The 14,689-nt window shown below is 41.2% G+C and overlaps 1 non-coding gene across 1 annotated transcript; it reads right to left on the reverse strand.

Moving 5' to 3' along the window:
• Positions 1-2,162: 2,162 nt before the first annotated feature.
• TRNAN-GUU (transfer RNA asparagine (anticodon GUU)) lies at positions 2,163-2,236 on the reverse strand. Its single transcript has one exon. It is a non-coding gene; the product is annotated as a tRNA-Asn (tRNA).
• Positions 2,237-14,689: the final 12,453 nt, after the last annotated feature.

Raw genomic sequence — 14,689 nt, forward strand, 5'->3', positions numbered from 1 at the left:
TTTTTTTATATTCTATTTAAAATCTGACAGCGATGAAGAATTTTGTTCGTGACTGAAGCCGTAGTTTTCAAAGTGAGAAAAAGTGATTATGAAAGATTGAAAGGTATACCACACAGCACACAAGGATCTCAGCCTTAAGATATCTCCAGAGGTTCATGATAGATCACCAGGCAGAAAGGTGTTGCTTACAACGACCTTATCGTAGACCATTCCAGAGGTTCACGGGATGGTTCCAGTAGGTCTCGACAAGTGAGGTAATCCAGATGTTTCAGTGACAGGAACAGATGTCGCGCCAAAACAATCTAGAGGTTCACCATAAACCTCAGCAACAAAGACTGGAATTACATTACTAATATAGAGAACATCCCAGAGGCTCCGTGGAAGTCCCAAGAAGTAGATGTGGAAGTAATGGAACAAACTTCATCTTAAGAGGTTTCCATCAGTCAGACATACCAAGTCTCCGACAATGGGCGGAAAACTCATGCAGTCAGCTAAGTTTTTCCACTGTCCCTCCGAGGGACGTACCTATCCCGCCGATGGACGTAAATCTTTCAGCAATTACAAAGCGAACTCCTTCGCATTTGATTAGTATCGTTCCACGTGCTCGTAGTGCGTATAACGATAAAATACTTAACGTGGGTGAATTTTAGTTTTTAATTCAGTACATATACACTTTCCTATTCTTAGTAACATTTTTAGTCAATTCTAAGGATGAATCTAACAGCATTTACAAATATGAGTTGCTATTAATGCATGTGGGTCACTCAGGTGGCCTAAGATAGCATACTGCTGTTCGTGGAATTGTATGGCAGCCTGTTATCACACTCTTATTTCTTGATGATTTGTACATGTTGTTTATTCTCTTCTTCTTATGTGTAAACACCTACATATCATCTATAAGGTACAGTAAGAAAATTAGATCTTAGCCCACTCATTCTGTAAGTTTTCACTTATTCTGGAAACAATCATTGTATTTGGTGGTGGCGGATGTACGATCCATTCCACTAAAATCACAAGTCTTTCAGGATCTTCTAACTTCCTGTCTCATATCAGATCCCTGGATGCAACGATGTCAAAAACGGCAGTAGTTTGATAAACTTTATGATCATTGTAGAGATTAAAAGGAGCCTCCATCAGAAGACACAGGAGTCAGGGAAAGCGTTCTGTCTTTGCCTCAGACACCGAGGGAACTGACTGACTTTTCCTTTATTCCACTTCTCCACTCTGACCTGTTTACTGTAATGTTATTACCCTGGATGGGTCTAGTCTAAAGATTGGTCCCTTTCTATAATAAAAAAAAAATGATTCATAGCAGAGCATGGTCTTTGTCCATTGACCTTTGGGTTATGGGCCTATAAAGCTTCCACTGCGCCACTGGTGTCATTTTACTGAAGAAAAAATCATTAATGTAATTGACGATAACCTCCTTTAAACAGTTAGTCTTGTGTGTCCGGCTGATACACAACTGGAACTCTTGTTTATGTATGGCCCAGCGGTAGAGGGAAAGAAGCGAAATTACAATGGCAACTCTCCTCTTATGAAATGCCACATTATAATGATAAAATGTACTGGGATATTGAGTATTGTATGACCTACCAGTGGTGGAGGTACGAAACCAGCAACTCTCGGGAGTAGAAACTGAAAAAAATGTCCATATAAGAGTGAAGAAACAATACCCGTAGTTTAGAGAAAGACAAGTGGACATGATTTCAGAATCAGAATAAAAATTCATTGGCCTGATTTCTATGGACTTAGGTGTCAAGTAGATATCAAGAGCTGTAGTCTGCCTGATGAGGTTTAGAATGATCCTCTGGAATGTTCTTAACATCACATAATGTATGTATCCTGTACCCATTTGCATGTATATAGTGAACATCTGGAGTGGTCATAAGGTATCTTGAATGTGTGACTTCTGCGTTTGCCTTTCAAGGGTTCTTCTTAACCTCCGGTGTGATCTTATGATGTGGCATGGGGCTCTACCTTTGTTGAGGTTTCCAGTGAGCTTCACGGAAGCTAGTAAGGATGAATTACATATGACGCAGATAACTTTTGGAGGTTTACAGTTAGTTATTTTTGAGATTACATACAGTTTTTGATTAACTCGTGTGCCTGTTTAAAACTGAAGTTTCTTGTAAGTTCTGGAGTTGTCTCATATAAAGATTCGCCCCCGGGTGGGCTCGAACCACCAACCTCTCGGTTAACAGCCGAACGCGCTAACCTATTGTGCCACGGAGGCCTGAAAATATCACATCTTATGGCTGACTTGGAGACGAGTGCTTGTGGCACTGACTGTTTTAGATAACATATAGGAGTTATGTGTAGCTGGAGAGGATATAGTGTTCGTATTCAAAGCCAAGTTTAGACAAGGACTTCTGTTGCTCTTGAGGATTACTCCTTGTGGAAATACACACAAAATATTGGAATTTCATCTGATCAACCGGGATGATTATCATTACATTATTCCTGTTTGGCAGTCACGTAATGACGCAGACCATCTCTTACCTTCTCATCCATAGTTCATGATAATGTTCCGTCTGTAGCTGGGATATTTCCAGGTTTCCTTGGCAAAAGAGATTAGTGAGTTAGGATGTTCACCGAAGGGTTGGTGATTCGAGCTTATCCAGGAACGACCCTTGATTATAAGAACGTTTGCCAGGAACCTCAACATCTCACCACAGACCGTACCACTCGGAAATCTAATGCGTCACTAGGCAATCTAGTGTTTCACATGATTACTGTGTGGCCGATGACATCTCAACGATGAGCAGTTGTGATATCTGGTTCTTTCTCTACACCGCTAGACTTTGAAACCCTTTGCCTATCATTTCTTTCCTAAAAGCTACGATCTGACGACTTCTTTACAACGATAGTATGTGAAACTCATTACCTTCCCACATATTTCCTAACAACTGTGACCTGTACCTATAGTAAGAAGTAAGTTATCTACTTCATTTAAAATTATTATTCTTCCTCTTCTCTCTAAAGCTTTTATAAGTCCTTGAAGACCTTTTCATGTTCTATGAGCTGCCATTGATGAGGTCTTTTGCTCACAACTGAAGCCTTCCATTTGAAAAATAATAATTATGTTAATGACATATAGAAAATTATGAAGCAAACCACACTACTCTCTCCACATTAAGAACTCTCTAGAGGCCTATCAGAGTTCACCAGGCAGAAAAACCTTACGTAAAACATCCTTCTTCTGAACCATTCCATAGGTTCACTGGAAGCATCCAGGAATTCTAGGAGATAAAAAACTTGACACATTAGGTAATCCAGAGGTTTCACCGTTAGAAGATAAAGGCAAAGGAAAAGTGAAATCAATCTGGAGGTTCACTATTTTCTTCAACAACAGATCCTGGAATTACATGACAAACATAATGAACACCCCGCAGGTCATCTGGAAATCCTGAGAAGTAGATATAGGAGACATGGAAAAACCTTCATCATACAAGCTTTCTATCAGTCAGACATACCAAGTCTCCTCCAATTGTCGGAAACTTCACTCAGTCAGCTAAGGTTTTCTGCACTTCTAACAAGGTGACGTAAATCTCCCTTATTGTGACCTTCAGGGCTAAAAACGCGAACGCCGATGCTTTCGTCGGTATAATTGATTTTGTGGATATACTGATATTGTCTGAAGAAGAACATGATTTATCTTTTGTTCAGCATCTATGTAATTTCAAATTCCTAACAAAACTTTTATTAAATTCTGATGATGAATTTAGCGTCATTTACAAATATGAACTAGTCATAAATGCTTGAGGCCCATCCAGCTAGGCTCGTGTTAGTGATATTGTACGGCGACTGTTATCACACTTATATTTGGTGATTTCTGCCTATTGCCTGTTTGTTTTCTCTCATTAATAAGTATATCTATATATCTTCTATACAACACAATAAATAAACAGTAGATCATGTTCCAATGTGTCTGGCAATTTGTCTTGTATCGGAAACAATCAATGAATTTGGCGGAAGGTGCTCGCACAATCTTCACGTAAAATTTTCCACTTTCAGGATCTCCAATTTGTAATCTGTAGTCAGTTTACTACAAACATTAATATCAATTACTGGAGTTGAGTATCAAACTTTAGGATCATTGCAGTGGTTGACTCCTAGGAGCCTCCACCAGTAGACACAGGATTGAAATTTTTCTCAGACACTGGGACAGACAACTCCAGTGGTTAATAAGAGGCTACTGGAAACAGGTACATCAGTCTACCACAAACGATCGCAGAGGTTGACAGGAAACCTTCAAAAGTTATGGGAGTCACATCAAATTTATCCACAAAAACTTTTATCGTGCATAAGGGTCTCATCTAATTTACCCTCAACAGCGTTTTTGAGTTCTACTGGAAACCTTTATTCAGTTATAGGAGTAACACAAACATATCCTTAAAAGCTTTTGCGAGTTTTATTGACAATGTTCAGAAGGCACAGGATTCATAGCTACTTTATCTGCAGCAGCTTCCCTAAAGTTTAATGGAAACCTCCAGTAGGTTTATCACATATGATTTATCCTCAACAGCTTAGCTGTGGTCCAATTAGAAACCTTCATCGGGTTGAACAATTACAACTAATTCAACTCGAACAGCCTCCTTAAGGCTCATTGGAAACCTCCAGCAGGGATAGCAGTGAAACGTAACTTGTTTTCAACACCTTCACTGAGGTGTGCTCGAAACCTCTAATCAAACTTAATTCATGATCAACAGTGTTCTTTGTAAGCCTGCAGCAGGTAAAGCAGTGGGAACTAATTTATACTCAAGAGCTTCCCTCAGGTGAAGTGGAAACCTCTTGCAGGTGTAGGAGGTACACTGGATTGATCCTATTCATTTTCAGCAGGTTCCTTGTGGGCTACAGGAAACTCCAGCAGATTTGAATATTTGAAGGTTTCAAGATTGCTTGAAACCTGATAATGAAATGTACGAACTTTTATGATCACATCATAAGAACATATCTGTAGTTTACCAGACCGTTTAAAAGCAAAGACAAGAGTCATGCAACTATGTCAACTTTTGGTTACGCCAGAGGCTTACTACATACAAGTAAAGAATTAATGGATACACACTACAAGAGTATGCTAATTGTATTCCAGAAGTTCATTCTAAACTTCATCATACAGACGACGACGCCTTATATCTACCTAACAGAAGTCAGTCTACAGTAATACAGCTTTATAAGAAGTAAACTAAATGCCTCCTTTATTACTTTCTCGTTTTTCTTTAACTAATTCTTTGTCTTTGAAGTCATTCTGTATATTTCATTTAAGTCATAGCGTCGATGAGGCCTTTCTTTAGAAGTGAATATTTCCTTTCGAAAATAAAGTGATATTGGTGAATAAAAAACTAATGAACTTTGCACACCACATTCTTTACATTACGAACTATCCAGAGAGCCACCAGATAACATCAGGCATCAAGAGGACGCTTAGAATAATCATATACTACACCATTCTAGAAGCTCACTGAAAGCTTCCAGCAGGTCAAGGAGATAAAAGACGTGACTCCTGACGTATGTAGTAAACCACAGGTTTCAGCATCTGAAACTGAAGCCACATTAAGAAATAACTGTATAGGTTCACCATAAACCTCAGCAACATTATGCTAGAATGACATCACACAGACATAAAGAACACTCCAAAGGCACTCTGGAAATCTCAAAACGCAATAAAAAGAGTCACGTCATAAACTTCATGTTAGACACTGTCCATTGGTCTGACATGACAAGTCTCCCACCCAATCAGCAGAGGTCATCCTCTCTCCCGTGAAAGGGCGTAGATGTATAACAATTTGACTGTTCACATTCGCATCAAACGTCGTCGACGTTGAATATATGAATAGTAATATTAATGATTAAGATTCTTCCATACATTCATAGTGGTTATTTTTATTAACAGTTTAGATATGAAGGCAGTTTATCTCTTGGTTCAGTTTATAGGGATTCATTATTCTTGAGTACATTCATGGTCAGTTATGAAGATGAATCTGGAGATATAAGAGATGGTAACAGCGCATGTGAGCAGCCCACCTGGCCTAAGTCAACTTGTTACCAGATCATTGTTCTCAGATCATAAAATCCTGGTGATTTCTGCGTGTAGCGTGTGAACCGAAAGTCATACGTAAATATATTTAAACGAACATATGAATTATACTTAACTTGTATTTACACTGATGTTAAATAAAAGTAATCACAAAACATTTAGAGGTGAGGAGTTTTTAAGATTTACATTGTAGTATAAATCACTTTCACGAATCAAACCCCAAATATAATCTCCCATCATGTTCTCGTTACATGTTCCTTGGTAACGTTGTTCAAAGTCCAACACATCCTGGTGGAAGCGCTCGCCTTTCTCCTACGAATACGCTTTCATGTTTTCCTGGATTTTATGAAGATGAGCGTCAAGAATATGGACTTTGAGGGACGTCCAGGAGCCCATTTTGTCGTAGTTCTTCATCATAGTTTCAACCAGCTCCACATTGTTTTCGGTCTTGTGATTGCCCAGGAAACCCCGACCCACGGCGACAAAGCTATACCAAGCTGCCTTCTCCTCCCTAGTGAGCTTCTTGGGGATTTCCTTGCACTCCAGGATCTTCTTTATCTGTGGTCCGACGAAGACACCGGATTTGACCTTTGCCTCAGACAGCTTAGGGAAGAAATCTTCTAGGTACTTGAAGGCTGGAGATTCCTTATCTAGAGCAGTGACAAATTGTTTCATAAGGCCTATTATTATGAGCAATGGTGGCATCAACACCTGAGGGGTCCACCAGTAGCTCCCACTTGACGTTGTTCATTCCCACAGAGAATTCGGTCCACTGTGGCCAGTCCCGCTCGTGATAGAGCGCCGCGGTGTCCCTGGTGTCCCAAAGGCAAACAGAACAGGGAAACGTGATAAAATCAACTTGGAGACCCATCAGGATTGCCACCATTTTGAAGTCTCCGATGACCTCCCAGTTGTACTCATCATAATTCGAGACGTTCAAAAAGGTCTTGGCACTGTTGTATTCTTCTTTGAGGTGCACCTAGTAACAAGGGGAAGAAACTGGTACTTGTTCTCGTTATGGATCAGCTCGACTTTGAGGCTCCTGGAAGAGGTGTCAAATAACATAAAATTCCGCCAACCAAACGAGCAACAATTGTCTGCCTACTTTTCAGATTTTTTTTTTTTGCATTGCTTGCAGGTGTAATGAGGTGCTTAGAATTTGTCTTGATACCCGACAGGCATGCCGAAATATGCATTGTAGGCCTCGCACATCTTAGCATATGCTGCTGCGAAATAATGTTTTAATGTTTCGCTATTGTTTTCCTAAATTGGCGGGAAACATAGCAAAATGCGTCTGCCGGATGCTTGCAGCCTCTAGATGTTATATCAGAAAAATGTATGTACTTATATGTATCCACTTAGGCGGCTGAATCTAAACGGAAGTGGTTAGCTGAAGGCTCTTTATCTATATTAATATGTACATTACTGGAAACTTCTAGAAAGTTCTATATCATTTACTTAGCAATGAATCTATCTGGAATGTTCTAAAAAATGGGTAACTTTCAATATATCACTGTCCTGATCAGAATAGAAAAATTTCAAGGAAATAGCAGCCATTTTTTATATACTTCTTTGACATAATCAATTAGAAAATTTGTTACACGGTTTTAGATCATCAGGCAGAAAGGTGTTGCTTACAACGACCTTATTGTAGACCATTCCAGAGGTTCACTAAAAGTTTCTAGTGGGTCTCGGCAAGTGAGGTAATCCAGAGGTTCCACCAACAGAATCAGGTGTCTCACCAAATTATCCAGAGGTTGACTATAAACCTCAGCAACAGAAACAGGAATTACATTGCTAATATAAAGAACAACCCAAATGCCCTATGGAAGTCCCAAGGGGTAGTTTTGGAAGTAATGGAACAAACTTCATCTTATGACGTTTTCATCAGTCAGACATACCAAGTCTCCGACGATGGGCGGAAAATTCACGAAGTCAGCTAAGTTCATGCACTGTCCCTCCGATGGACGTACCTCTCTTACCGATTGACTTAAATCTTTCAGCAATTATAAGGCGAATTCTTTCTTATTTGGCTAAATATTATTTTCAGAAAAATGATTAGTATCCTTCCATGTGCTCGTATTGCATTTCTTTCTTTTTTTATTATACTTTGTCGCTGTCTCCCGCGTTTGCGAGGTAGCGCAAGGAAACAGACGAAAGGAATGGCCCAACCCCCCCCCCTCCCTACACATGTATATACATACGTCCACACACGCAAATATACATACCTACACAGCTTTCCATGGTTTACCCCAGACGCTTCACATGCCTTGATTCAATCCACTGACAACACGTCAACCCCGGTATACCATATCGCTCCAATTCACTCTATTCCTTGCCCTCCTTTCACCCTCCTGCATGTTCAGGCCCCGATCACACAAAATCTTTTTCACTCCATCTTTCCACCTCCAATTTGGTCTCCCTCTTCTCCTTGTTCCCTCCACCTCCGACACATATATCCTCTTGGTCAATCTTTCCTTACTCATCCTCTCCATGTGCCCAAACCACTTCAAAACACCCTCTTCTGCTCTCTCAACCACGCTCTTTTTATTTCCACACATCTCTCTTACCCTTACGTTACTCACTCGATCAAACCACCTCACACCACACATTGTCCTCAAACATCTCATTTCCAGCACATTCATCCTCCTGCGCACAACTCTATCCATAGCCCACGCCTCGCAACCATACAACATTGTTGGAACCACTATTCCTTCAAACATACCCATTTTTGCTTTCCGAGATAATGTTCTCGACTTCCACACATTCTTCAAGGCCCCTAGGATTTTCGCCCCCTCCCCCACCCTATGATCCACTTTCGCTTCCATGGTTCCCTCCGCTGCCAGATCCACTCCCAGATATCTAAAACACTTCACTTCCTCCAGTTTTTCTCCATTCAAACTCACCTCCCAATTGACTTGACCCTCAACCCTACTGTACCTAATAACCTTGCTCTTATTCACATTTACTCTTAACTTTCTTCTTCCACACACTTTTCCAAACTCAGTCACCAGCTTCTGCAGTTTCTCACGTGAATCAGCCATCAGCGCTGTATCATCAGCGAACAACAACTGACTCACTTCCCAAGCTCTCTCATCCCCAACAGACTTCATACTTGCCCCTCTTTCCAAAACTCTTGCATTTACCTCCCTAACAACCCCATCCATAAACAAATTAAACAACCATGGAGACATCACACACCCCTGCCGCAAACCTACATTCACTGAGAACCAATCACTTTCCTCTCTTCCTACACGTACACATGCCTTACATCCTCGATAGAAACTTTTCACTGCTTCTAACAACTTTCCTCCCACACCATATATTCTTAATACCTTCCACAGAGCATCTCTATCAACTCTATCATATGCCTTCTCCAGATCCATAAATGCTACATACAAATCCATTTGCTTTTCTAAGTATTTCTCACATACATTCTTCAAAGCAAACACCTGATCCACACATCCTCTACCACTTCTGAAACCACACTGCTCTTCCCCAATCTGATGCTCTGTACATGCCTTCACCCTCTCAATCAATACCCTCCCATATAATTTACCAGGAATACTCAACAAACTTATACCTCTGTAATTTGAGCACTCACTCTTATCCCCTTTGCCTTTGTACAATGGCACTATGCACGCATTCCGCCAATCCTCAGGCACCTCACCATGAGTCATACATACATTAAATAACCTTACCAACCAGTCAACAATACAGTCACCCCCTTTTTTAATAAATTCCACTGCAATACCATCCAAACCTGCTGCCTTGCCGGCTTTCATCTTCCGCAAAGCTTTCACTACCTCTTCTCTGTTTACCAAATCATTTTCCCTAACCCTCTCACTTTGCACACCACCTCGACCAAAACACCCTATATCTGCCACTCTATCATCAAACACATTCAACAAACCTTCAAAATACTCACTCCATCTCCTTCTCACATCACCACTACTTGTTATCACCTCCCCATTTGCGCCCTTCACTGAAGTTCCCATTTGCTCCCTTGTCTTACGCACTTTATTTACCTCCTTCCAGAACATCTTTATATTCTCCCTAAAATTTAATGATACTCTCTCACCCCAACTCTCATTTGCCCTTTTTTTCACCTCTTGCACCTTTCTCTTGACCTCCTGTCTCTTTCTTTTATACGTCTCCCACTCAATTGCATTTTTTCCCAGCAAAAATCGTCCAAATGCCTCTCTCTTCTCTTTCACTAATACTCCTACTTCTTCATCCCACCACTCACTACCCTTTCTAATCAACCCACCTCCCACTCTTCTCATGCCACAAGCATCTTTTGCGCAATCCATCACTGATTCCCTAAATACATCCCATTCCTCCCCCACTCCCCTTACTTCCATTGTTCTCACCTTTTTCCATTCTGTACTCAGTCTCTCCTGGTACTTCCTCACACATGTCTCCTTCTCAAGCTCACTTACTCTCACCACCCTCTTCACCCCAACATTCACTCTTCTTTTCTGAAAACCCATACAAATCTTCACCTTAGCCTCCACAAGATAATGATCAGACATCCCTCCAGTTGCACCTCTCAGCACATTAACATCCAAAAGTCTCTCTTTCGCACGCCTGTCAATTAACACGTAATCCAATAACGCTCTCTGGCCATCTCTCCTACTTACATAAGTATACTTATGTATTTTTTTTTTTTTTTTTTTTTGCTTTGTCGCTGTCTCCCGCGTTTGCGAGGTAGCGCAAGGAAACAGACGAAAGAAATGGCCCAACCCACCCCGATACACATGTATATACATACGTCCACACACGCAAATATACATACCTACACAGCTTTCCATGGTTTACCCCAGACGCTTCACATGCCTTGATTCAATCCACTGACAGCACGTCAACCCCGGTATACCACATCGCTCCAATTCACTCTATTCCTTGCCCTCCTTTCACCCTCCTGCATGTTCAGGCCCCGATCACACAAAATCTTTTTCACTCCATCTTTCCACCTCCAATTTGGTCTCCCACTTCTCCTCGTTCCCTCCACCTCCGACACATATATCCTCTTGGTCAATCTTTCCTCACTCATTCTCTTCATGTGCCCAAACCATTTCAAAACACCCTCTTCTGCTCTCTCAACCACACTCTTTTTATTTCCACACATCTCTCTTACCCTTACGTTACTTACTCGATCAAACCACCTCACACCACACATTGTCCTCAAACATCTCATTTCCAGCACATCCATCCTCCTGCGCACAACTCTATCCATAGCCCATGCCTCGCAACCATACAACATTGTTGGAACCACTATTCCTTCAAACATAACTATTTTTGCTTTCTGAGATAATGTTCTCGACTTCCACACATTCTTCAACGCTAACAAAATTTTTGCCCCCTCCCCCACCCTATGATCCACTTCCGCTTCCATGGTCCCATCCGCTTCCAGATCCACTCCCAGATATCTAAAACACTTCACTTCCTCCAGTTTTTCTCCATTCAAACTCACCTCCCAATTGACTTGACCCTCAACCCTACTGTACCTAATAACCTTGCTCTTATTCACATTTACTCTTAACTTTCTTCTTTCACACACTTTACCAAACTCAGTCACTAGCTTCTGCAGTTTCTCACATGAATCAGCCACCAGCGCTGTATCATCAGCGAACAACAACTGACTCACTTCCCAAGCTCTCTCATCCCCAACAGACTTCATACTTGCCCCTCTTTCCAAAACTCTTGCATTCACCTCCCTAACAACCCCATCCATAAACAAATTAAACAACCATGGAGACATCACACACCCCTGCCGCAAACCTACATTCACTGAGAACCAATCACTTTCCTCTCTTCCTACGCGTACACATAATATATGTATTATTTTTTTTTTTTATTATACTCTGTCGCTGTCTCTCGCTTTTTAAACCAGGTATTCCCAATCATCAGTCCTTTTTCAGCACATAAATCTACAAGCTCTTCACCATTTCCATTTACAACACTGAACACCCCATGTATACCAATTATTCCCTCAACTGCCACATTACTCACCTTTGCATTTAAATCACCCATCACTATGACCGGGTCTCGTGCATCAAAACCACTAACACACTCATTCAGCTGCTCCCAAAACACTTGCCTCTCTTGATCTTTCTTCTCATGCCCAGGTGCATATGCACCAATAATCACCCACCTCTCTCCATCAACTTTCAGTTTTACCCATATTAATCGAGAATTTACTTTCTTACACTCTATCACATACTCCCACAACTCCTGTTTCAGGAGTATTGCTACTCCTTCCCTTGCTCTTGTCCTCTCACTAACCCCTGATTTTACTCCCCAGACATTCCCAAACCACTCTTCCCCTTTACCCTTGAGCTTCGTTTCACTCAGAGCCAAAACATCCAAGTTCCTTTCCTCAAATATTCATTTCCTCCAATATTCATTATCAATTACTTGATATCGTTTTTCCATAAACTCCTGCGCAAGTTTCGATGTTAAACTTCATACTTAAAGAAGAAACTTATTTATAGTCGACGTATATATGGTTTAAAGTCAATGTTTTAGAGAAGCCTTATTGCAATAGTTTCGTGTCAAGTGTATATGGACAACTTGAAGTGCTGACATCAGTGGATAGAGAGTTCGGAAGGTTGACAACAGTGGACAGAGACAGTGGAAAGATTGAAAACAGTCGGAGAACTGTGAAGGAGGTGGACGTGCGAGAGGTGAACGGTCACAGGCAGGAGGGTCTGTGGAGGGCGGCAGCGTAGGGGCTTATCGCATGGGAGGACACGGAGCCGGACACCATCATTGGCTGTACCCTGGCTCTCCCAGGCACCTCCCATGTGGAGACCAGGAAGAAGCTCTACCACCCAGACTTGCCAATCATCACGACCACCACGACCACTACGACCACCACACAGGCCACGACCCCCAGGGCTGGGGAAACACTCCGACGGTGGTCCAATCGACCCATAACGTGCCTACCACTAGTGACGGTTTCTTCGCAAGCGCAGGAAGGAGCACGTCGCCGGCATCTACCCATTGCTACAACAGCCTTATGTTCCTGCCTTTTGTCCTGTGGTGGCTGCCACTCCTCCCATGAGCAGTGGCTGCAGGGAAGATCAAAAAAAAGTGTACTACGCGGGAAACGGCGATCAAATTTAAAGAGGGAAGTCAGCACCACAAGTAAAGCATCCTCCTCGAAGGCTCAGAGTGGGGTGCCTAAATGTATGTAGATGTAACCAAGATGTGAAAACCCTTACTGGAAAAACAATCACTCTTGAAGTAGAACCTTCAGACACAATTGAAAATGTGAAGGAAAATAGTGAAATTGGAGAAAAATGTAGCTTAGACATTGAAGCTTATTGATACAGTGGTTAAATTGATGAGAACTGCTATTGACGTTTGTGTAAATAAATTATACATTTCCTTTTTTCCATAGCCAGAGGTTGAACCATTATGTGACATTCTTTTTTTTCATTCATTTCAAGCTAGAATTTTCAGTTTTCTAAATTGTTTCTTACATTTCTCATATGTATATATAGGTATGTGTGTGTGTGTGTATATGTGCGTATGTATGTGTATGTGTGTGTATGTGTATATGTATATATATATATATGTATATTATCCCTGGGGATAGGGGTGAAAGAATACTTCCCACGTATTCCTCGCGTGTCGTAGAAAGCGACTAGAGGGGACTGGAGCGGGGGGCCAGAAATCCTCCCCTCCTTGTATTAACTTTCTAAAATGGGAAACAGAAGAAGGAGTCACGCGGGGAGTGCTCATCCTCCTCGAGGGCTCAGAGTGGGATGCCTAAATGTGTGTGGATGTAACCAAGATGTGAAAAAAGGAGAGATAGGTAGTATGTTTGAGGAAAGGAACTTGGATGTTTTGGCTCGTATTGCATATAACGACAAATTGCTTAACGTGAATGAATTTTAGTTTATGATTCAATACATGTACATTTTCCTATTCTTACATTTTTAGTCAATTCTAAGGATGAATCTAACAACATTTACAAATATGAGTTGCAATTAACGCATGCGAGCCATTTAGGTGGCCTGAGGCAGCGTTCTGCTGGTGGTGGTATTGTACTGCAGCATGTTATCACACTCTTATATGTTGATGATTACTGCCTGTTGCTTAATCATTTCCACTTAAGTGTAAGTATACAGATGAAGTCTTTATAAGACACAGTAAGAAAAATAGATCTTGATCGACTCACTCTGTTAGTTTCTCTAATGCTGGAAAGAACCTTTGAATTCAGCAGTAGTGTGTGCACGATTTATTCCACTAATTCACGTCTTTTAAGGATCTTCCAACTTGCTGTCTCATATCAGATCACTGGAAGCATCGACATCAAGAACTGGAGCTATCTAATAAACTTTATGATCATTGTAGGGATTAACAGGAGCCTCCACCAGTAGACACAAGAGTCAGGCAAAACGTTCTGCCTTTGTCTCAGACACTTGGGCAAATGACTGACTCTTCCTTCACTCCACTTATCCACTCTGACCCTATTAACTTTAATGATTTTACCCTTAATGGATCAGGTCTAGAGATTCGTACCTTCCTGTAATAAGAAAAATCACTCAGAAGAGCATGGTTTCGGTCTATTGATCAATGGGTTTTGGGCCCAGCACGCTTCCACTGCCATTTGATGTCATTTTACTTAAGAAAAAT

Source organism: Panulirus ornatus, chromosome 9, assembly GCF_036320965.1.
Source record: "Panulirus ornatus isolate Po-2019 chromosome 9, ASM3632096v1, whole genome shotgun sequence".
In the NCBI taxonomy this organism is placed as follows: domain Eukaryota; kingdom Metazoa; phylum Arthropoda; class Malacostraca; order Decapoda; family Palinuridae; genus Panulirus; species Panulirus ornatus.